We start from the raw sequence: 25,585 nt of genomic DNA, 5'->3' as shown, positions 1-25,585 counted from the left end.
TTGTCATCTGCTCAAAATTAGCCCTACTAAAGTTCAACTTAACAATTTTAGTCTTTGCATCTGTACTCTTACAAAATACTGAGAATTGTATTACATTATGGTCACTTGACCCTAGTGGTTCAATCACCTCTACACCCTCAATTCTATCCTGATTATTACAGAATACTAAATCCAGACAGGCTTCACCCCTTGTTGGTGCTTTAACATGCTGTGTTAAAAACAGTCGCTGATTACTTCTAAAAACTCCTGCTCTTGTGCTCCTCCATCTGTAAGGTTATCCCAGTTAATATTTGGATAATTAAAGTCCCCCATGACTATAATATCCCCTGTAAACTTGCCTTTTGATATTACTAAAAGATGTGTGTTGAAATTACTGTCTGAATTGGGTGGTCTATAACACACTCCTAAAATGAGACCTTTTCCCTAATATTTTCCAGGCGAAGCCACATGTCCTCACTAAGATGGGGCTCATCATCCAACTGAAGATGACTTACATTTAATTCCTGTTTGGCATAAACAGCAACCCCACCTCCTTTTCTGTTCTGTCTATCCTTCCTAAAAATGTGTATCCCTCTATGTTACACTCATCCCCATCTTTGTTATTTAGCCAGGTTTCCGTTATTGCTATAATATCATAATTATGCTCTGCTACATACAACTCCAACTCACTTACCTTATTTTTGATACTTCTAGCATTAAGGCAAGCTATTTTTAATGTGTTAATCCTTCTATCTTTACGTGTTTGCTTAAAATTGACATTACTATGCATTTTTATTTCTACACCATTGTTTGTTCTTCCATGTATAGATCTAAATCTGGCCTGCCCTAAACTCCCTGCCCCCCCCATTCCCTAGTTTAAACAATCCTCGACTAGCCTACACATACGCCTCCCCAATACATTGGTGCCCCTCCGGTTCAGATGTAACCCGTCACAGCGGAACAGGTCCCATCTGTTCCAAAAGGAGTCCCAATGCCCCATATACCTATACCCTTCTACCCTGCACCAAGATTTGAGCCACGCGTTAAGCCTTCTAATCTCCTCAGTCTTACTTGGACTGGCGCGTGGCACAGGCAGAACTTCGGAGAAGACTACCTTGTCAGTTCTGCTCCTCAGCTTGGTACCTAACTCTTTGAATTTGGATCGCAGAACTGACAGACTACCCTTATGTATGTCATTTGTTCCAACGTGGACAATGACAACTGGATCCACCCCCGCTCTGGCCAAGAGCCTATCCACCCTTCCAGGGAGGTCTCCCACCTGTGCTCCCGGAAGGCAACACACTGTGCGAGACTCTCTCTCTCTGGGGCACACCTGCGCTTCAATCCCCCTAATGATTGAGTCCCCAACTATCACTACTTCTCTCTTTTTGGGAACTGGTTTTGAGGTATATCTTATTTGATATTGTTTGTGTTTCGCGGGTCTTTTAAGTGTCTTCTGAGAAGATCACTTCTCACCGCCCTGCTTTTCCTTTCTAGGATTTTTTTTATAATAGAGAGACATCAAGTCCAGTATTAAAAGTCCCTAAAGTCCTTCTGTCTAGCACATTGCTTGGTAGCTTATTCCTGCGAAAGGCAGGAAACAAACCCCGGGCAGGGCGCCAGCCCACCACAGGGCACACACACACACACACACACACACACACCTTCACACCAAGCACACACTAGGGACAATTTAGGATCGCCAATGCACCTAACCTGCATGTCTTTGGACTGTGGTAGTCAACCAGAGTACCCGGAGGAACCCCACGCAGACATGGGGAGAACATGCAAACTCCACGCAGGGAGGACCCGGGAAGTGAACCCGGGTCTCCAAACTGCGAGGCACCTATCTAAATCATTTATATACAGTATATTAAAAATAGCACTGACTTTTAATGTCAGCTAATTCTGATAAGATTCTGTGCACCATAACCCTCTACTTCCTATGTCTGAGCTAATTTTTGCACCCATCTACAAGCAACACCTCTTCTTCTTCTTCTTCTTCTTCTTTTATTTTGATGCCCAATCTCTCACATGACACCTTATCGAATGCTTTGTGAAAAGTTAAGATAAATAATAATATATGCTCCACTTTAATCATATCGTGTTGTTGCTTCCTCATAGAATTCCAGCCTGTTGGTAAAACACGACCTCCCTCTTCTGAAACCATGTTGACTGTTCAGTAAAACTCCTGTTCTTGCCAAAAGTTGCTCTATCTTATCCTTAATAATTCCTTCCATTAATTTTCCTGTGATGCATGTTAAGCTTACTGGCCTATAGTTGCTTGGATCTGCCCGGCGACACTTTTTATATAATGGGACAATATTTGGTATTTTCCAGTTCTTCGGAATTTTCCCAGTGCGCAGTGACTTCCTAAAAATATGCGTCAAGGATTTATTTATGTACTCACTAACCTCTTTAAAAACTCAAGGGCAAATATTGTGTGGTCCTGGTGATTTTTTTTGATTTCAGACTATTCAATCTGAGCAGTACTTCTTCTCCCTCTACAATCTCCAAATCCCTCTGTACCTCCTTAGTAGTCCCTTTTACCGGTGGGAGGTTATCCACTTCCTCATATGTGAAGATCACAGAAAAATGTCAGAAAAAATGTCTGTATTTTCTAATTCCTCTTTACTACTCCTGATGTACTTTACCTCTTCCTTAACTGTTCTTTTACTACTACTACTCATCTTTCGCCTTATCTGCTATATTCCTCTCCAACTGTCTTTTAGCCCCCCTAATATCAGTGGCTGCCCTCATACTCATACTCATACTAATATACCCTATGATTCACATTGGAGGCACTACTCTTATAAACATTATACTGCTGTTTTTTTCCTTTGCACCATCTTGTTAAACTCTTTATTAACCCACTGAGGAGTTTTTTTTTTTACTTTTCCTACTAATTCCAAATTTAAAATGAACTCCATTGCTCCTCAACTGTCTTCACACTTAAAAGCTTGTCCTAGTCTAGCCTCCTTAGACTTCACTGCATCTGCTCAAGATTTGCCCTACCAAAGTTAAACTTAACAGTTTTAGTTTTACATCTGCACTCTTCCAAAACACTAAAAACAGTATTATATTATGGTCACTTGACCCTAATAGTTCAATCATTTCTACACCCCCAGTTCATCCCGATTATTGCAAAATACTAAATCTAGACAGGATTCCCCCTGCATTGTTGCTTTAACATACTGTATTAAAAAACAGTCACTGATACTTCTAAAAATTCCTGCTCTTGTGCTCCACTATTTGAAAAGTTATCCCAGTTAATATTCAAGAAGTTAAAATCCCCCATGATTATAATATCAGCAACAACAATATTTATTTATATAGCACATTTTAATAGAGGCAATGTAGCTCAAAGTGATTTACAAGATGACAAAAAGAAATTTATATGAAATAAAAAACAAATAAGAATAGGCAATAATATGAAGAATAAGTAACAAAGGCAAAAGGTAAGGCCAGATGTCCTGGAGGACAGAAAAAGCAAAAAAAACTTCAGTTAGACTGGAGAAAAAAAATAAAATCTGCAGGGGTCCCAATGCCAAAAAATCACCCTGCCCCCACTGGGCATTTTACCTAACATAAATGTTTGTTTTCTGGGTTCACATGATACTAACTGATGATGTTGGTGTTGTGGACAGCTGAGACACCCTCATTCAATCCATTAACACAGGGTGCTGCATAGTGCCTTGATCAAGTGGTGGTGGTACAGATCGCCACCCCAGAAGAACCAGAAAAAACAGCAGGTAATCAAAGAGATTAGTACAAATTGTGGATCCCGGAAGAATATTATAAATCTATACCCATGTAGTCTATCAGGAAACACAACTAAGATGTAGCTACAAAAAAGTCATATTAAAATAATGGGCTTTTAGCAGTTTTTTAAAATGATCCATAGTACTGGCCTGGTAAATTTCTATCGGCAAAGTATTCTAGATTTTGGGTTCATAACAGCAAAAGGGCACCTATCCACTTCTTTTAAGTTTGGCTCTTGGAATTATAAGCAGACCTCCATTTGAAGATGTAAGGTTGCGACGTGGAGTGTAGGGGGACAGGCATTTGAAAATACAGGATGGAGTCAGATTATTTAAGGCTTTATAAACCATTATTAATATTTTAAAGTCTATTCTGAATCACATGGGTAATCAGTAATCAGTAATCAACAATGCAAAAACTGGTAAGACGTGCTCAAAGATTCTAGCTGCTGCATTCTGCACTAGTTGTATTGTTGTGTTTTTTAGGTAGTCCTTTTAGGTGTGCAGTACAGTAATCTACTTGACTAAAAACAACGGCATGAACTTATTTTTCAGTGTCTTGTAAATTAATAAGAGGTCTAACTTTTCCTACATTCCTTAAGTGAAAAAATGCAGACTTAGGCCTCATGTATAAAGCCATGTGTAGAATTCACACTTATAGATGGCATACGGACAGAAACAGAAATAGATAGATAGATAGATAGATAGATAGATAGATAGATAGATAGATAGATAGATAGAAATGTGCATACACATAATCTGTGCATGAGCAAAGTTCCACGCACTTTACATTTATTAATGCCAATCAATGTGAATTTTAACGTCCGTGCACGTGCCTACAGCCCCACCACGACTCCTCTCAGAATTTTGCATATTTGAATATGCAAATCACTATAAATTCCCCTTTCGATTTAGTGTTTTGTTAAAAGACAATGGCAAAAGTGTGTGAAAAAAGAAGATTTTTTAGCAAATATGAAGTGGAGGTAAGAAAAAACATACTAATTGTTGGCTTAAGCAGTGATATAAGCAACAAAAGAAAATTGATGGAGCGATACAGCATGACAGAGACACTCGAAAGTTCAGAAAGTCACACAGTGCCTGAAATAAAAAAGAAGTGGTCATATCAAAGTCAATGTGAAACGGCAAATCCCAGCCCACTGTCTGTTTATTCTGTTTCAAAAAATATTACAGAAGCTGACCCCTGTGCTGAGAACATGACTCCAGGCGATGATGTGGCTGCTCTGCCCAGCACATCTTCGGGCGCTGGCTGTGCACACACCTCTGCCTTGAAAACAGCTGGACAACCATCTGGCTGTGTGCTGACGGACGCTGTTCTGGAGTCACAAAATGCAATAGTGGATGCTGTAAGAGATGTGGCCAATGAATTAAGGAATATAATGGCTATACTATGTGATTGTTACATTCTGCTAATTACATTCAAAGGACGCTTTAATGCTGTCAGATTTGGCTGATCATTTGGTGGTTCAGAGTCAGGTTCATTATACAGTGTCACACACGTGCGCATGGGAGGCAGCTAAAGGGCATGAGTAAGGGCAGTTCCAAGTCATACTAGGATGTGGCAGAGTGCACAGACTCTTTTTCTTCCTTTCCTGCAGACCATTCACGGGAGATTCCACCTGGCCCTCTTGACATCACTTCCGGGACCAAGCCTATGGAAGAAGACCTTGCTGGCTCTGGCCCCTGTGATGTCATGTCCGGGCTCGAACATATGGCTGAAGACCTTCATGAGCCTGACCCCTTTGATCTCATTTCCTGTCTTCCCCTTTAAAAGCCTCCACCTTTTCCCTATTCCCTCAGTTCTGTTTTGGACTTGGTTTTGTGCACAGCAGTGCTATCATTTAAAACTACAATTTGTAGCCAGGAAACCAAATATACGGGTGGCTGCCCCAAACCTTGCTATGGCTCTTTGTGGCTTTTGTGACAACAGTATCTCTTCAGTTAAGGGCAAGCCACAATTGTGTGCCACATTATGCAGCATGCTACATTCCAGCACAATGTGACACACTTTCTGTGGACTATAGAGTAGCACATTAATAACGCGGTAATGGATTCTATTCACATAACCAAATTCATTCCCTGTAGGTGCCTTTATGAATGAAAGAATGATTACAATCAAGTGAATTAAATTTGTAAACAATATGCAATTTATTTTGGTGTATTTGGCAAATCCCGCGTCATGGATATAAATCTAAAAAAGAAAGGGACACCACACAGAAACAGTAATACTGCTTTGATGCTGGGTACCAACAATTTGCAAAACTGAGCAGAAAGTTGCATACATGCAGTGTGAGGCTGCTATGAAAATGTGTGTGGCTTTATGACAAGTTTAGTTTTTATACATCTTGAAGTGAGGGTGGAAACAGATGTACACAACATTTTTGTGCATATGCACTATTTATACATGAGGCCCCTAGTGATCTGGTTAATATGTGATTTAAAGTTCAGGTAAGAGACAGTAGTTATCCCTAACTTTTTTTTACCACTGTCTTGACTTCTAAGCTGAAGGGATCAATTTTATTTCTAATACCCACACTATATCCATTTTTGCCAATCACCAAGATTTCTGTTTCCTCCTTATTTAGTTTGAAAAAATTACTACTCATCCAATCGGATATACTGCTAAGACATTGGATCAGAGAGCCAAGAGCATCAGACTCACAAATAAAGCTGTGTGTCATCTGCAAAGCTGTGGTAGCTCACCTTGTGCTTCTGACCTAACTGAAGCATGTATTTGAAAAGAGCAGCGGACCCAGAATAGATCCTTTTGGTGCACCATATGCAATATGATGGGTTCTCAAAGTACAATCATCACAACTCACTGAGAATTTTCTTCCTGTTAAGTAAGACAGAAACCAATTTAAGACACTGCCAGAGGGGCCCCCCCATTGTCTAAGGCGATTTATAAGAATACCATGGTCTATGATGTCAAATGCTGCACTCAAGTCTAACTGAACAAGAACAGATATACAACGTATGTACGCATTAACCTGTCAATCATTTACTGCTTTAATCAGTGCAGTTTCTGTACTGTGATTTCTTCTAAATCCTGACTGAAACTTATCAAGAGTAGTATATTGAATCAAGTAATCATTTAGATGCTTCATTGCTGCCCTTTCTAGAATTTTACTTACAAAAGGCAGGTTAGAAAATTGACTAAAGTTATAAAAAACCGTGGAGTCAAGTTTATTTTTCTTGAGCTGGGGTTTAACAACTGCAGTCTTAAGACAGTCAGGGAAGACCCCCGTATCTAATGACGAGTTCACTATGTCAAGTAGACTATCAAATAGCATGCTGGAGACTTCTTTGAAAAAGCCTATTGGTACTGGGTCAAGGATGCAGGTGGAAGTTTTCACTTGGGAAATTATTCTATGTAGTTTGAGTAGATTCTAGTGAAAGAATTTCATTCTTTAAAATAGAATGATGGGATTCAACTGGATTAACTATGAGGGATGTACTATATTATGTCTAATAGTATTTATTTTGTTTTTAAAAAACTATAGCAAAAGCCTCACAAGTTTCATTAATAGTTTTAGGGGGATTTCCACTGAGTTAACTGGGTTAAGAAGGCGATCAATAGTTAAGAATTAAACTGTTGGATTACCAGCATTATCATTTGTAATGTTAGAGAAATTCAAGTGTGAACTATATTGTTATATTCAATTATTTTAGTCTCACATAAACTAGCCTTTTTATTATTACTAAAAAGATGTGAATTGAAATGACACACCTAAAATACGATCTCTTTCCTTAATGCTTTCCAGACAAAGCCATTTGTCCTTACTAAGATGAGGCTCATTGTCCAATTAAAAACAACTTGTATTTAAATTCTTTTTGGCATAAACAGTAACCCCACCTCCTTTTCTGTTCTGTCTGTCGTTCCTAAAAATGTGAATCTCTCTGTGTTATACTCATCCCCATCTTTGCTATTTAGCTAGGTTTCTCTTATTGCTATAATATCACAATTATGCTCCTCTACATACAACTCCAACTTGTTTTAATTTCACTTTATTTTACTTTACTTTTATTTTATATTATTTTATATTTCTTGTTTTATTTTTGATACTTCTAGCATAAAGGCAAGCTATTTTTAATGGGTTACTCATTTTACTTTTGCATTGAAATGTTGGGTTAGAATTTATACTGCTGTGCATTTTTATTTTTTCATTTTTGTTTATTTCTTCATGTACATTTCTAAATCTGGGCTGCCCTAAACTCCCTGACACTCCTCGACTAACCTACTTATATGCCTACCCAACATATTGGTGCCCCTCCTGTTCAGATGCAACCCGTTAGGGTGGAAGAGGTCCCTTCTGTTCCAAAAGGAGTCCCAAAACCCCATAAACCTATACCTTTCTACCCTACACCGAAATCTGAGCCACACGTTAAGTCTTCTAATCTCCTCAGTCTTACCCAGACTGACGCGTGACACAGACAAAACTTCAGAGAATTCAACCTTGTTAATTCTGCTCCTCAGTCTAGCACCTAACTCTTTAAGTTTGGATCGCAGAACTGACAGACTATTCTTATGTATGTCAATTGTTCCAGCATCGACAATGACTACTGAATCCACCCCCCTACTGTGGCCAAGAGCCTATCAACCCTTCCAGGGGTCTCCCACCTGTTTACCCGGAAGGCAACATGCTGTGTGAGACTCTCTGTCGCTGGAGCAAAACTGTGCTTCAGCGCCCCTAATAATTGTGTCTCCAACTATTACTGCCTCACCTTTTCTAGGAACTGGTTTTAAGGTGGCCTGTTGGGGCTCCTCATGCCTGCCTCAGAATCTTCAGAGACATCATGTAGCTCCTCAAAGTCCTGAAAGCAGTTTGATACTTCTGGTTTTGGGGTTCATGCCCCTGAACAATACAATATAATACAATGTATTTTTGTATACCCTAAAACCACACAAAGAGTGCTGCAAAGGGCTTTAGTGGGCTTTGTTTTTGACAGCTCCCCAAAGCCTTGACTTTCTAAGAGGACAAGAAAAAAATCCCCCCCAAAAAAAGCCTGTAAGGAAAAAACTGGAAGAAATCTTAGGAAAGGCAATTCAGAGAGAGATCTCTTTCCAGGTAGGTTGGGTGTGCAGTAGGTGTCAAAAATGTAAATACAATACAATACACAGAACAGAACACAAGTAATCCTCAATACAATACAATAGTAATAGTACAAGTAAAGAGCAAAATACAAGAGTAGATTATGTCACATAATAGGACTTGTTCAGAGTCCTGGAGACTTTGGCCATCAAGCTGCCTCCCTTTTACTGGCAATTCCACAGCTGAATCAGTGCTGTGCTGGCCAGTCTGAAGAAAGGACCCTTCTAGTCAATGATTCCAGTGCTCCTCTATCAGAGATGACTTTGTCTTAGACAAGCGAACAACCTGGTATTAAGGCAGTAGCACCAAGTGACATATTTGATTACAGAGAAGAGAAAAACAGACAGTTTGCACCTGTTTTACCTTGCACCTGTCTCTGCCTGTCTGATTTAGAATCATTTCCTGCACTAAATTAGGGGTGCACACTGTCTGTCTCTAAAGGACACATGGGCCAGGTCTGCCAAGTCTCTACTGCAATGCAGGCCAGCCAACTACTCCAGTTCAGTGACCCTAAACTTGAAGTGCTGAATCTGCTGGCATCTCCTGCAGATGTAGCCCTCATAGAAGACTGGCTACTCCAAGCCATCCTCTAAAAAGTCCAACCTCCAACAGAACTTGCATTTCACTGGTCTTATTGTTGACTTTAGGATACTAAAACTGCTTAAACTCCTTTTTTAATTAATATTAAATGATTTAACTTAAATGGTAAAACTAAAAAAATGTAAGCCAAAAAATTAAAGAACTGCTACAGTTATTTACACTTTCTGACCCCTTAAGCTCTTGTAATATTCTCCCACTCCAGTGCCTGCTGTTTGTCCTCCTATGAGGTTAACTTTACTGTTTTTATGTCTGCTCTTCTAACTCTTCACTCCTCTTATTCTTTATCTAAAAGCTCTTCAGTCACATTGTTTGTATTCCTTTGTATTACTGAACCCTTCCACTGTCGTCCTCTTAACAGCTGTGCTTTCCTGACCAATAAGAACTGTTCAGTCTAGAAAACCTCACTTACTGAACATGTGCTGCTAGTTAATTTCTTACAGTCTTGTCTGCTCTTACAGCCGTTTGTGCCTAATCAGTATCTTACGCTAGCCACCCGCCTACATGCCATGGAGCCCTTCTCTTTACCGCTTTGAAGTAAGCCAGTGTCTTATTTTTACAGTAAGTAATCTTTGTCTCTGTTACTTAGAACTATTTGTTGCTATGACACTGGTTATTTACATACAGAAATGATGGTGTCAGCTACTGCTGCTTATTGCCCTGCCTTGCCAATACTGGTTTGAATACAAATAACAAGAACAAGTACTAGTAACATTTCCAAATGTTCCCCAAAATGTTCAGCTGCTTTTGCTTCTGGAACAAAACTTTCTAGAAAAATAAAATTCCTATATGGCGCCATAGCAGCAACCAAAACACAAAGTTTTAAGTGTAAAATATATTTTTTATTAACTCTCACACCACAGAAAAACAAAATATCTCAGCCAGTTCTCTTTCATTTGCAAGGATGAGAAGAAGTGTCTTCTCACTGCTGCAGTGGATGACAAAAACAACAAGGCAGTTAGCGACAGCTCCCTTTCTTGTCCCCAACATGGTATTGCTTACCTGTGATGAGCTGCAAGGGTGTTATTCTGATGCATTTGTGTGACACAACTCCTTAGCCAAGCCCCCAAGGGGCAGGTAGACCTGGCCTAGAGGTTGTGGGCCTGGGAGAGGCTGCGTTGATGTGAAGAGCACCCTGACGATGCAGAAGTGTCAACTTGTATGAGTGCAGATTCAGGATCAACCTAGTGACCCAGGGGTTAGGATCCTTCTGAGTATACAGCCAGTGAAAGGGAGTGTGGTACCAGCGTGAACTCATGCCCTAGGAGGTAGAACTGGAGCTGCATGATAGCCCACTTGATTGGTCAGTCGCTGTCTACCTGGGACAGTCCTTCAGTTTCCGTCTTGATGAGCAGACTTAACATAGCATTAAGGCTAGTGTGAGATGAGTCTGTCTGGAGGATTAATGTCAGAGAGAAGTTTAGAGACAATGAATGGCCACTAGGGGTGCTAAATCCTGACAGCACCCTCTGGCGGACCCCCAAAGACCCAGATATGGTTGTGTATCTAGATTCCATTTCCCATACAGCCCTGTGGGTGTCCTAATTGGGTTTAGCCCTGTGGAATATTGTGACCTATTGCGTGTGGGGAGATTAGTGACCTGCTCCTGGTGAGTCCATTTTGCAGGTCCTTTCATTGTGGCTTCCTGGACGGTTATGAAACCTTTTATCCCAGCCAGGATGTCTGTTCTTCCTCCGGAGCACCCACAAAAGTCGTCCACACTTGGTATGGGGTAGGCACAAAGTGAGAGACCTAGTTAAGCTGGTGGAATTCGTTACAAAAATATCAACTATTGGACTGGACCATGGGCTATGGCATTCTTCAACACAGAGGTCCAGCATTCACCGTATCTCTAACTCTATCTCAGAATACTTAGCCTCCAGGAGGCAGTACATGTACTCAAAAACTAGGACCCCTGTTTCAATAACAATGTCGTGGGAGATTAAGGAGGTCTGACTCAGTTTAGGGTCTGTTACACCTGTGACAGATGCAATCACAGCACCCAGTTCCTTCTTTTGCCAGGGACTGACCATTTTCCCATAGTTTAACTGTTCGGCACCTGCAAATAGTGCCTTTGAGGGAGTAATTTGGATGGCGTTTTGATCAGGGTCATGCCACAGTTTAAGAAAATTGATGTGATAGACCCATGCTTTCGGATGTCGGTTTGATTGGCATATGAAATAATTTCTTTTGCAAACATCATAGGGTCCTTGCCAATGTGATTTGTTAGAATGCTTAGAATGTTATGTGTTACGAAGATGGGTCCTTCTTTGATATAATTAGGCATGAATTCATTGTGCCTCTTCCAAATCTTAAAGTGAGTTTTATTATTACTAGCTGAAATACCCAGCATTGCCCGGGAGGAAAAGTGTTTTTTTTTACTTGTTTGAGAAAAATATAATAAAAACACAACTTTAATAATAATAATACATTTTTTTTTTATAGCGCCCTTCCTGTGCTCAAGGCGCTTCACAGAGTCTTAGAAAAAAACAGCAGGGTATATGTAAAATAAATTAACAAACAATGAAGACTGACTAATGTGCTTGTCTTGCAGTCTTGTTTGGATGTTACAATCCAGTTGATGCTTGTAACCGGCCAACTCGATTTAATTTCAAAAGTAAGAGGTGTGCACAGTGGTGGCGCTCAAATATAAAGAATAGCGACTGGGAGCCCGATTGAATCAGGCTACAAATTTGTTTTTTAAGTCCTTGAAATGATTATGTTATCATGGCACTGATTTGTGCTTAAAATAGACCTTTTCGGCCGATGTAATGAAGAGCTTCCTATTTAAACGGGGTTGCAAGTCGTGAACTCAGCTCTTCGGCGCACCACATTTGATTTTTTCCGGCAAACAAATTTTCAAAACAAACCGTATTTTACGACTCTAATCAGAGTTGGAGTAATAATTATGTTGGCGTGGTCATTTTAGATCTGATATCAGCTAAAATTTAAACAATGACCGTTGTTAATACCCAACCATCATTAATCAGTTTGCCAATAGATGTCAGAAGGATGGATGCCAAAACCAAACTGCCCAAAGATAGATTTCGACGTACCAAGCAAATGGCGATCCGTTCTAAATTACTTACAGTTCTGGAGCTGTTGAAGGGTTTAAATCAGTCGACGGTGTTAGTCACGGAAAGTACACCCCACCAAACCAACGTTCCAAAAACCAACCGAACTTACTGTTATCTGCTCGAACCAACACCGACTTACTATACTCGGCCGTCCGGTGGCTTCACTGTAGCATTCGAACATTCTTAGCCAATCATGCAATACTGCTTCCGCGTATGCCATGTGATGTTCTAACTGCAGAGGCAGAGTCCCATTGCATGCTTCTAACTTGTATTGAGTCAAGGTATTGACGCGAACACCATACATACGGGGTATTGACGCGAACACCGTACATACGGATACTATCAAATTATATATAAGGATAAGTCTAACAGCCAGAGACCCCCTCCTACAGAGAAAAGTAAGGAAAATAAAGTAGGAGCCTTACCGAATAATTTAATTAATCACAGGCATTGCCAAAGACAAAACTGATAATTAATTAACTAAGTTAAGTTTCTCTCCCTTTCCTACAGTTAAGAAAATGTAATTAATTATAGGCTCCAAATGAGTTACTACTGTATGAGTGTGTGTATCTGAGCGTACCCTGTTATAGAGAGGTATGTTTCAGGGTTTTATCTACTGTGCACTGAGTGATGTCAAGGTACATTCTTGCCCTTTTGATACTGAACTGAATTAATTGGGTTCCATAATGGATGGATGGACATAATATAATGGAGCTCTGCGAAAAGAGAAGTAGGGTAAAATGGGCAAAACTGTGAATGTGTTGACTTTTATTGAGGCCATTCCATTTACAATACAGTGACTGGTTTACCTTCCAAGGTTAGATGAATTCAAGAGACATTCTCACGTATGTATACACTGTGACTTTCTCTTCAGCTGGGCTAACGGTCTTCCAAACAAGCTTAAGCAATACAAGAAACATGACAAAGAGTAATGTCTGCGGTAGTGCAAACTGGCAATGATATGATCAATTTATGCATTTTCTTTTCATGAATGTTTTGCTTGTATGGTGCAGCACACGAAAAGCATCATTATCCAACCATATTCATTTATCATTTAAAAATGATTTGTGCATCTGTGTAACATGGCAAAATGAGATATACCTATTTATTTTATAATGCTAAAACATTTAATGAAAGTTTGCAAAATACAGCACACTATTTAATATACCATCCATCACTAGTAACATTTATGCGTGCACACCCGCACTCTTTAATATAGAGACAATTTACAGTCACCAGTGAATCTGGCACACTCACTTTCTAAAGGTTTAGAAGAAAGTAGCTGGAGAAAAACTGAAGAAGACATGGGCGCAACCTGCAAGATCCACACGTCCATTTAAAGTATATAATTTAATTTATAATGTTTAAAGAGTAGAATATGTGCGACTTCAACCAAGCTCATTATGTGCAACTAGAAACTCCTACAGTTCAGAGTAATCTGTCAAATGATGTGTTTTTAAACTGCAGTTTAGAAATCTTCTATTACAGACAGGATCTTAACAAAACCCTTGTTCAGTTTCTTTGTTTTTTTTTTTTTTTTAAATCTACCAATTAACATTAGTGATGAAGCAGACAATTATGCAAGAGGAAGACAAGTGACGGGTCCAATAGACCAAGTGGCAACCTGGTCTAACAATTATTTCAAGTAAAAATTAGCCTGAGATGTTAGAGTAATTAAAGACAAGCCCCCTGCAAAGCAAAAAAATAACAGATAGGAATTCTGTCATGTCAATATGAGAAAGGAGCAGCGGAATATATGATATTATAATTTACACTGCCATTGTATACCTTAAAAGCGTGTAAACAGATGAAGTATTATGCTATCCGAATAATGTCATGATGTGGTAAATAATTTTGAAACTTTCAGTACATTTTTTATGTGCAGCCTATAAACAACATTAGAAAATGTAATCTAAAGTGATTAATGTGGTAAAAATAAGACTAGCATTACAAAACTGTGTAGTTTTAAATACAAGTATAACAAGGAAAATAGCAATAACTGCAAAATTATGACAGTATGGATTAAATTTAATTTTGTGTTGTGTTTTGTAATTAAAGTGATTGAGAATAGCTATAGACTACTTTCTTATCACTGAATAAAAATAATATTTGCTATAACAAATGCCATACAAATTCCATTATACAGTGTATTTAATTTCAGCTTAATGTCCAGAGATATCGTTAAATTCCAAAGTTAAACTTTAAATCCTGGGCTAATATGAATAAAGTAAATATTTTTCATATCTTTCTTAGAAAGGGCTCAGCAACATAGAAAGTTCAAACTACTCAACATTGGTCCAACAAATCTGTGGACTAGCACAACTAATCTACTTGATAGACATACTATACTTACTTACTGCTGTGAATTAATTAATATATTAAAAAACTTAATGGGTGGCGCAGTGGTAGCGCTGCTGCCTTGCAGTTAGGAGACCCAGGTTCACTTTCCGGGTCCTCCCTGCGTGGAGTTTGCATGTTCTCCCCATGTCTGCGTGGGTTTCCTCCCACAGTCCAAAGACATGCCGGTTAGGTGGATTTGCGATTCTAAATTGGCCCTAGTGTGTAAGTGGGTGTGTTTGTGTGTGTCATGCGGTGGGTTGGCACCCTGCCCGGGATTGGTTCCTGCCTTGTGCCCTGTGTTGGCTGGGATTGGCTCCAGCAGACCCCCGTGACCCTGTGTTTGGATTCAGCAGGTTGGAAAATGGATGGATGGAAAAACTTAATGAGAAACTCTTTTAAATTAAATCCTAAATTTACAATAAAATCATAGAAACAGCAACTTGAACATTTACAAATAACCAAAAATTTTACAGTTTAACATACATATTGTAACTTGTTGCTGTGTTTTTGTTTTTTTTTTTTTTATTTGATTTTTCCCAGCTGCTGAACCTCACCATGTTGAGTTCCTATTTTTTCTTGTATAATGAAACAACATGGATTCAAGGTGAAAGGAAGGCTCTGATACATAAGTGTGACATGTCTGAATTGCTGGTTACTCAATTTAACCTTTAAGAATAACTTGACTTTGTATTGATTGTGCACATATCAGAGATTTATGAAAGTATAGCATTAAATTTAGCCTTTGCTCTTGTATTTTCGTATATGCCTTTTGATCCAGTATCCATGTATCAGCATTAGAAGTTGAACCACAATGCAGAAATAGCGCATGACAAAATCAATAATCTGCAGTGTCTTGGAAAATAAATAAACCACTTATGGTCAGTACTTTAAAATCAAGACACCCAATGAGAACCGCTGCAGTTGATCATTAATAGATGTTCCAATACGAGCAGGAGATTTTTAAAACATTTGTTTCTGAAAACTACAACAGCTTCCATGATACCTGGTGAAGGTGTTTTACTTAATCTACTCAGTAGCGCCTGTTAAATTCTGATCCCCATTGTTAGGGACAATCACTATAATGATAAATCTCTCCCAAAATGTTAGCAAGATGAAAGTCTGAAATGGAAGAATAAAAGAGTGAAAAAAGGTATTATAAAATAAAGCGTTCCTTTTCAGAAACACCTAGAGGGTAATATTGTCTCTGTACTTAAGAGTGTGTATATAGTGGAGAGAGACTCTCCTGTGTGCCTTCATAACATGGAGTAAGTACTTCTGGGACACTTCACTAACTTACAGAGGTACAGCATAATCAAAGTGGCGCTTATCCACATTGTGATCCTTGTTGGTTCCTCTGTTTATAAACTGATTAGGTACAAGTAAATGTTGCTTACCTACATATTCATCATTGCGTGATCCCTTAATAAAGTGCAGACCATCCCAGTCTTGTTGACTCCACATTTTCAAGCTCTGGCACCACTTTAACCTCCAAAATCCCTGTAATATAAAAATGTAGAAGGCCGCATTTGTCTGCTCTCCTAAACATTGAAGCATACCCTCATAGGTGAAAATTTCTCCTGACAGACCCGATGCTTACAACAACAGAAAAATAACTAACAACATCCATTACAGAGTTTTGTTATACTATTCATGAAAGCAAGAATTTGAAAGACTTTGTAGATCTCTTTAAATTGTTCTTTTTTTGGAGAAGTGGATTTTCTGTCCAATAATTTGATTTTGGATCTATTTTATGGTTCATCCTATGGGGCAAAGAAGAATCCAATAAATGAATCTTGGACTCACAATAAAAGGTGTTGAACTCTACTAACAGCACTCCTACTCAGCCCAAATATCACTGCTAAGTAATGATATCTTCCATGTTCTTCTTTCTCTAGATCACAAGTATTGAAGTCTTTAAGTTAATTGTAGGAGGAATCATATTTTCTTTATTTCCTTTCCGGTCCTACTAAAATGACCAGCATGCGCAACAAAATAAAAATGAAAATATTGCACTAATGTGGTACTTGATAGCTCTGTTGCAGGGAGACACTTGCAAAAGGCACAGCATGTGTTAGGAAAACTCTGATAGGTCCTAATTCTTGCCTTATAACAGAAATTACAAAAGAAGGACCTGTGTCAAACTTTGAACACTTTGTTTTACCCTCTTAATGGTAGCAAACCTGCAGAGTGCTGAATCACAACAAACAAACTAAATGAAGCACAATGTACACCTAAGAAAATATGGAAAAAACAGTAAAAACAAAAAATGTGTAACAAGACTGTCATTTCAAATGTATTCCAAAAAGCTGGTTATTTTGCCGTTGTGGAGGCCTGCTTTTATACTGGGAAAAACACCGGCTGTAATGAGATATGCCAATTGTCATTACCATGGCCACAGCTTTCTGTGACATATTGGCCATTCTGAAGGTTTAGAGCAGGGGTCGCCAACTCCAGTCCTGGAGGACCACCATGGCTGCAGGTTTTCATTATAACCCTTTTTTTAATGAGTGCCCTGTTTGTGCTTTTAATTAACTTCTTGTGAATTCATTTTAATTAAATTATTTTAAGATTTGTTCCCCTGAATTTCTTCATCGTTCCTCTGAGTTGCTTCATTTCTTTCCTCAAATGGCACCCAAACAGAAATGAAATGTGAAGTGAGTGAGCCAACAGAAGACCTCAAACTCCAAGCGATTTCACTCTAACCAGTTGCTTAATTAGGTGCCGATTCTTGTCTTTAATTCCATGGCTTGTTGCTGCTCTTGTGGTTCAATAGCAGACATTTCTGTTTTCTTCTTATTCTGCTTCTTTTGGCTGCTCCTGTTAGGGGTCGCCACAGCGGATCTTCTTACATATGTTTCTGTCCTCTGTATCTTGTTCTGTTACACCCATTACCCAGAGGCGTAGCTAGGGTTTTCAGCGCCCGGGGACAACTGAAGATTTTGCGCCCCCTCCTGTTTGCCAAAATGCAATGGGGAAGGGAAAGAAATTTTTAAATTTTACTTTAAGAAAAAAAATTTCATATAAGTCTCCGAAAATGATAATGCCACCTCGTGTTCTTTCAAATCTAAATCCGTTTTTGTAAGAATTTAGTTTTCCGCATTTAAAAATTATTTTAAAGAAAGTTTATAGCAAATTATAAAGCAAAATAATTATATAGAGTATTTATAAAAACTGCATTACTTACAATGTATTCATACGAAAATATGAAAGGGAAATGTCTAGACTTTTGCAGCCATCTACTAGAATACTTCACCACAGCCCAATCAATTTTCTATCAAACACAAATTACTTGGCACACAGTAATGGTATTTGCAACAACTTGATACACTAATGCCTCATGTCAGTCGCGCGACCTGTTTAATAACGTCAAAAATGTTTCTGGGTGGGAGTCAAGCATATGAGATTAGTGGATGGGATAAATTATTGTCTGTTGGGTATATAGAACTAATACGTGCTTCGAAATCAGAAAGAGACAAAAAACATAGGAAAAAGATATCCTCATACTGAAGGAGTGATGGACTGAGTATGCAAATGTTTTTTATTTAATTTTTAGTGCATTTAAGAATGGAAAACATTTCATTCTAAAATTTCATAACATAAATTTGGCGCCCCCTGGATGCTGCGCCAGGAGACAGATGTCCCCCTTTGCCCCCTCTACCTACGCCACTGCCATCACCTGCATGTCCTCTCTCACCACATCCATAAACCTTCTCTTAGGCCTTCCTCTTTTTCTCTTACCTGGCAGTTCTATCCTTTGCGTCCTTCTCCCAATATACCCAGCATCTCTCCTCTGCATATGTCGAAACCAACGCAATCTCGCCTCTCTGACTGACTCCCAACCATCCAACTTGAGCTGATCCTCTAATGTACTAATTTCTAATCCTGTCCATCCTTGTCACACCCAATGCAAATCTTAGCATCTTTAACTCTGCCACCTCCAGCTCTGTCTCCTGCTTTCTGGTCAGTGCCACCGTCTCCAACCCATATAACATAGCTGGTCTCACTACCATCCTATAGACCTTCCCTTTCACTCTTGCTGATATCTGTCTGTCACAAATCACTCCTGACATTCTTCTCAACCCAGCCTGCACTCTCTTTTTCACCTTTCTTCCACAATCCCTCTGTACTCTGTACTGTTGATCCCAAGCATTTTAACTCATCCGCCTTCACCAACTCTACTCCCTGCATCCTCACCATTCCTCTGACCTCCCTCTCATTTACACACATGTATTCTGTCTTGTTCCTACTGACCTTTATTCCTCTCCTCTCTAGAGCATATCTCCACCTCTCCAGGGTCTCCTCAACCTGCTCCCTACCATCACTACAGATCACAATGTCATCAGCAAACGTCATAGTCCACAGGGACTCCTGTCTAATCTTGTGTGTCAACCTGTCCATCACCATTGCAAATAAGAAAGTGCTCAGACCCGATCCCTGTTGTAATCCCACCTCCACCTTGAATGCATCCGTCACTCCTATCACGGACCTTACCACTGTCACATTTCCCTTGTACATATTCTGCATTCCTACATACTTCTCTGCCACTCCCGATTTCTGTTATTGTTGATATTCTCTTTTCTGTTAAAATGTTTTGTGAACCTCAGCAGATCAGCATTCCTGAGACCTTCACCTTTCTTTTATTTTCAGATATTGTATGATGGACTCCAGTTGTTTTGGCTCGTTTTGTATCTCATTGTTGTTTGGCTGCTAATTAAGGAAAAATAAACATTGAAGTGGTCTGAGTCTTCAAGAGCAAGTCAATTGAAAGTAGAAGGTAATTAGCGGCAAAAACAGGACACTCATTAAGAAAAGGGTTAGAATGAAAACCTGCAGCCACGGTGGTCCTCCATGACCTGAGCTTGCGACCCCTGGTTTAGAGCACTGTAGGATCAACACTTATACATTGTACAAAGAAAAATAAAGAAATTATTCATTAACATACTCTAAAATAGTAACATAAAGCATTCTATTAGCTGGCACATCAGATTATTTTAAAATTGAAAAGCAGTTTTTTTATATTTGGTCTATATTAATGCACAGTTGCAGTATGGGTGCTTCCACAGATGTTGAAAATATTATCAGACTGTTTTAAAAGATTTTATAATGTATTTCTCTCAAAAAATCTTTGTGAAAGTAGAATTAGAAATAGATCCTTTCACCCTTTCTATTATTTCCTAACCTCTTCCTGAGATACTATAGTTGATCAATTTTCTAAATAGTACAAAGTACAGGTTTGTGTTATAATGTAGGATGAATAGACTTGAGATTCACTACTTATTATTGGGGTACTGTAAAACTCATTTATGAATCGGAAAAGGAAAAAAATAGCATTGCAGGATCAAGTTCACAATATATTTATTTTATTCGAAAAACAAGGAAGAGCAAGATAACCTAGGATCAAACTACAACATGTTAAATTTAAAGAAAGAGGTAGATGTACAAGGTGTTGGTGAAAATAGCACTGAAGTGGATATGCATTGCCAGCCTGCACCAGTAAAGGGTAAAGCATGCCTATTACCTTTATTTATAATCTAAATACTGGGCTGGTGTGCTTCCACAGTTCCAATGGGTTTGGAATGTAAAGAAGCACAAAAATGAACCAGGAGATAAAAGAAAATAAATGTAAGAGCCAAGCCTTTAACAGACTATAGTCAAACCCAAGAGTCAAAGGAAGTACCACTTCACCCACGTCCCAAAATGTTTTCTGAAAATCAAAATCAAATAAACTTACACAATATCCTAACTACCAAAACTTATTTTAAGCTGGCTGCTGATAATAATATTAATAATAATAATACATTATCCACAAAGTTGGATGTTAACTGAAGCACATCATCATTTTTATATCAGTTACATAGATGATATCACTTATCACACCTTCTGGTGGTCAAAGGGTAGCAATTGGCCCCTTTATCAGTAATACAATAAATAGATAATAGATCAATAAATAGCACACAATGGCATTTCAAATAAAAATATCTGTGCTGGTATTTAAGGGTGAAACTGTGATGCTCTAATTTGTAAAAGAGAATTTAACAGGGTAAAAAGTATGAAAAATAGAGCAATGACAGAAACAAGGTCAAGAGACAGGCCAAAGTTCAAAATACACAGAAAAGTCAAAAGCCAGAATAATGAGTACCAAAAATCATGTTCAAAAACACTTCTAAATGTGTTAGGCATACCTAAAAGCCTTCTCCAAACTACATCCCAAGATTTGTTTTTTTATATTTTTTCTCCAAAACATGGACATTTAGACTACTGCACTGCCATCTTTTATAGTCCACACCTAACAATGATATCATGTAGCTATTCATCCAACAAAACACAACAAAGATCTGAATCTCTAAAACAGGCCTAAAAACTCAAATTAGGCCTGATGTTGGCTGTCAAAAATAAGGCATGTGGCCTACACATATGAATAGGGCAACCTTATAAATAAAAAATGTACAGAGCAGCACTAAAAAAAACTCTGGTCCAAATAAAGCAGTTTTTTAATACCAACAATAACAATGATAACAAATATTAGGAAAAGCAAACAAAAATACAAAATGTTACCTCTTTGAGGCAATCTAAAAGTGAACAAAATCTAAAATCACAAATAAGTATAAAAGATGAGATCATAAAGTCCATAATCCAAGAATCTAAACCATACACTACAAAATCTTCAAAAATCCCAACTGGAGAATTGAACAGCACAACTAACAGCTAATTCCTTTAAATAGACTGCATGCTGTTACAACTGCAGTGTCGAGAGCCCCCAAATTGGGCTCAATATATAATAAATGTGGAACATCACTAACAGAATTAACTTACATAACAATGCCTCAATAATATGAAAACCAACACAGATTAAATGAAAATAACAAATGACAAGAATTTAAAAAAAATCAAGAAATATAACAAAATAAGCAAACTTAAAAAACAGAAAACAGAGACACGGGGGGTATTTTTCGTACGTGGATTACTCATTTAACCAGATGTAATTGTTGACGATTTGGCATGATCGTGGATCTGTCGGTTTTTCGAAACTCTTGCTGGATGTGTTGTCATAGCAGCACATCCAAATCCTCAAACCTGCTCGGAGCAGGTTTGTTTTATGTATATAAGGATTAGCTCACACACTTAATCAGTGTCCATGCATGGAATTCATTCAGTCATGGCTTCGCCGTTCATGAATGAGTGATCAATTGATATCAGCACGCAAATTATAAGAAGAGAATTTCATATAGAGAGGGTTTTGTGCAATCGGCAAGATTCCCGGAGGAAATTCTTTTCGAAAGATACCACTTTAGCCGAGGGGGAATATTGTAACTCAAAGATTTATTAGAACCTTATATTCGAAGTCAAACTAGGCAAAGTTGGGCTCTCACAACCACACAGACAGTATGCATTGCTTTGAGTTTTTTTGCAAGTGGCACTTTTTTGTATACTGTAGGCAATGCGGAAAATCTATCTAAAAGTGCAGTTTGCCAGGCAATTCGTAAAGTCTGTTTGGCTCTGAAATATTTCCTTCGTGTTTTCATAGTGTTTCCTGGACACCTGTGTGTGCAGACAATAAAAGAGGTGTTTCATGCCATTGCAGGTAGGTAATACACAGGCAAAAACACCCACAGCTCCATAAAGAATCTCACAATGAGCTTAACATTCTCATTACCCAGGATTTCCAAATGTGATTGGGGCACTGGATTGTATGCAGATCCGAATTAAGCCACTATCAGGTGCAAAACAGCCTGATTACATAAACAGAAAATGCTTCCACAGTATTAACGTGCAGGTAATGTAATATTTTGTAAGAGTTGAAAATAGCCAATAGGCATGTTGACATACAGTAAAATTGTTTGACCTACATGCTATAAATTCTCATATGATTTGTGATGCATCCTACCTTGTATCAAATATCGAGGATAAATGGCCAGGGTCTGTTCATGACTCAAGAATTTTTAAGGAGTCAAACCTGTATTGGACATTTGAACAAGGTAATAATCTAATTATAAATCATGGTGATGTGTGTATTGTATTCACAATTTTTACATATTCCACAGGTCATCATGATGGAATCTTGCTTAAGGACAGGGGATATGCCTGTAGGCATTTTCTAATGAACCCGTTCCCTAACCCCAACCCTGGGCCACAAACTCAATATAATGCATCTCTGTCTGACAAGGGCACGAATTGAAATGACCCTTGGCCACCTGATGGAGAGATTTAAATGTCTAAAAAGGCTGAGGGTTGCACCTGACACAGCATGTGACATAATTGTTGCATACTCTGTCTTACACAATATAGCGACCATCAGAAAAGAGAGAGTCCCTGAGGTTTTGGTGCAGTCTGATGATGAACTTGACCCAGTGCACCTTGAGCAAACCAGTGGCAGAGCTGCAAGAGACAGAATTGTGGCCCAATATTTTCAATGAAAAAGACAACAGTGGTTTCACACAAAAGTTATTTATTGTATATTATGACCCTTCAGCCTGTAAGGAGGAGAACATAATTAAGGATACACTCACGCATACACATACATATGGGAAAGAGATAAAAAAAAATGTTGTTACCAATTGTTTTTCTAGTATTTGTATCTGGAACTTCATTTTGGTTGTCGTCAGTTCATGAAGTTCCATGTCCTGCTGTATTTTTCTCATTTTTAGTTTTCTGTATGCAATTTTCTGTTGAAAATATCTCTTGTATAGAGCCCTCACATTTTTCTGCAAATAAGTACGCAATTACAAATGCCTTTTTTCCCCTATATTGTATACACAGTATATCATTTTGAATCATCTTGTATAAAGTACAACAAATGGCTGAACCAACCTCACCATCTCCTTTTTTTGATGTGGACTTTGTTCCAAAAGTGACATGTGTGCTATCTACAGGCTCCTGCAAAATAGTTATATCATGATTAGCACATGGGACTAATCAGAGTAGAGTTTGTTGAAACATTTGGAAAATATACCTCTTCTCCTGATGAATAATCAGACACAGTGTCTTCATCAAATATTTGACCTTTGTCAATATCTCGCTGGTCAGACACAGATTCTAGGGTTATGATATTCCCTGCAACTGACCCAACAAAAAAGAGCGCTATATGGAACATACCTATGGCACACATTGAGGACAAATATATTCAATGACCATCCTTTTCCTGAAATTAAGTGACCACTGCATCCTGCCACTGGTTCGGAGGAGGAGCTTCCCCCTGGAATGCTCTCAGAAACAGGGCGATGGGCATTTTGCTGGAGAGCCAACTCTTCTGCAAGGGTTAGGTCTGTACCGTGTGGACCTCCACCTGTTTTTTGCTTGTCTGCCTTATTATTAGCTTTAAAATTTATGTTTTTTATATTATATATGATTCTTTATGTCAACAATTCTTTAAATAGTTATATATTAATATTTACCAGTTTGAAGTATATTCTTGTACTTCACTTTAACCTGTTCCCATGTTCTCACGTTAGATCTGGAATTATGACACATTAAATAATAATTAATCTGACACATAGGAAATGAAACGCTGCATTCAGTAAGTACAATGCACACTAGTTACGCGTTTAATTTGTAGGCCACTATTTGCCAGCCGTCTTTTTTTCGGACAAAATTAAATAAATAAATAAATGCGTAAATAAATAAAAGTACATCTTGAAATTCTTCATATACTTCGAGTAAAAGCTCACGCTCCGCTTGTGTGAAAAAAATGTGCCCGTTCTTTCGTCATTTTGTTGCAGCCTATCAAAGACTTGCTGGTCATGTTTTCTAGACTCAGTATACAGTATATGGGCTTTTCAATCAGCGTTGGCGCGCGCAATCATCTCGGATGATTGGATCCAGCTAGACTAATCTACTACACAGCTACGTTTAAAAAACCTAATTATCCCGGATGAGTTTCACCGGCATTAACTCATCCAAGATGAGGCATCTGATCTTGGAAGATTTATGTGATGTACGGAAAATACCCCTTAGTTCTGGTTGAACCATAACAATAACAACATGCATCACACAACTGACAACAGACAACTGTAAGCAACAAGGCAACAGTCATGAAACAATGCTTTAAAAATCAGGTGACTGTAAGAAAACAATTAACAGAAAATTAAATTTATAATAAAAAATAAGAAATTAAAATGTAAACAATTATTTTGTATAAAAAAGATTAATGACAGAAAAACAGCAAATGTAAATAATTGTTGGTCGGCAATCGTAGTGATTGAATTGACTTACATTTATGATGCAGGAAAATTGTTCAACAGTACATACGTGTAGAGAATGTCTTACACACCAGATATTGTATGAGAGAGGGCAGGCTTTATTCTAAAATCGACTCCCCACAAACCTTATAATAATGACTGCACAATAAAGAGACCCCATCCCAGTGTAGAGCGTAACCCCAGTAGTTTAGTATGCTATGTTCCAGCTGCTGCAGAAAATGCAGCTCCAATTTTGCCCAATAATCTGGTATGATTCTTGGTTCAAGAGGATAGGTGAGCAGAGCTGATGAAAGATAATGGAACAGCCAAGGGAAAAGGAACCAAGAAGAATGATGGAGAAGATTAAGTATAATGTGGTATGAATAGAGCAGACATAAGATTCTATGACAGAGTAACAAAGGTGAGCTGAGAGAGACACTTAAATTGCCAAGGCTCCACTGAAGAACATCAGAATTGAATGGAATACAGTGCACACTGATAACTAAAAGCAGAATAGTTAATAGCAAAATCTGCCAATTGCATTT

General features: G+C 38.4%; 1 protein-coding gene across 2 annotated transcripts in view; it reads left to right on the top strand.

Annotated features, from left to right (window-relative positions):
* The window catches only part of ppargc1a (peroxisome proliferator-activated receptor gamma, coactivator 1 alpha), a 1,188,791-nt gene that overhangs the window by 400,210 nt on the left and 762,996 nt on the right, over positions 1–25,585 (top strand). The gene's annotated exons all lie outside the window — the stretch shown is intronic.

Source organism: Polypterus senegalus, chromosome 4 (assembly GCF_016835505.1).
Source record: "Polypterus senegalus isolate Bchr_013 chromosome 4, ASM1683550v1, whole genome shotgun sequence".
Taxonomy (NCBI): Eukaryota; Metazoa; Chordata; class Cladistia; order Polypteriformes; family Polypteridae; genus Polypterus; species Polypterus senegalus.
The sequence above is the reverse complement of the archived record's forward strand: the minus strand, read 5'-3'. Positions and strand labels throughout refer to the sequence as shown.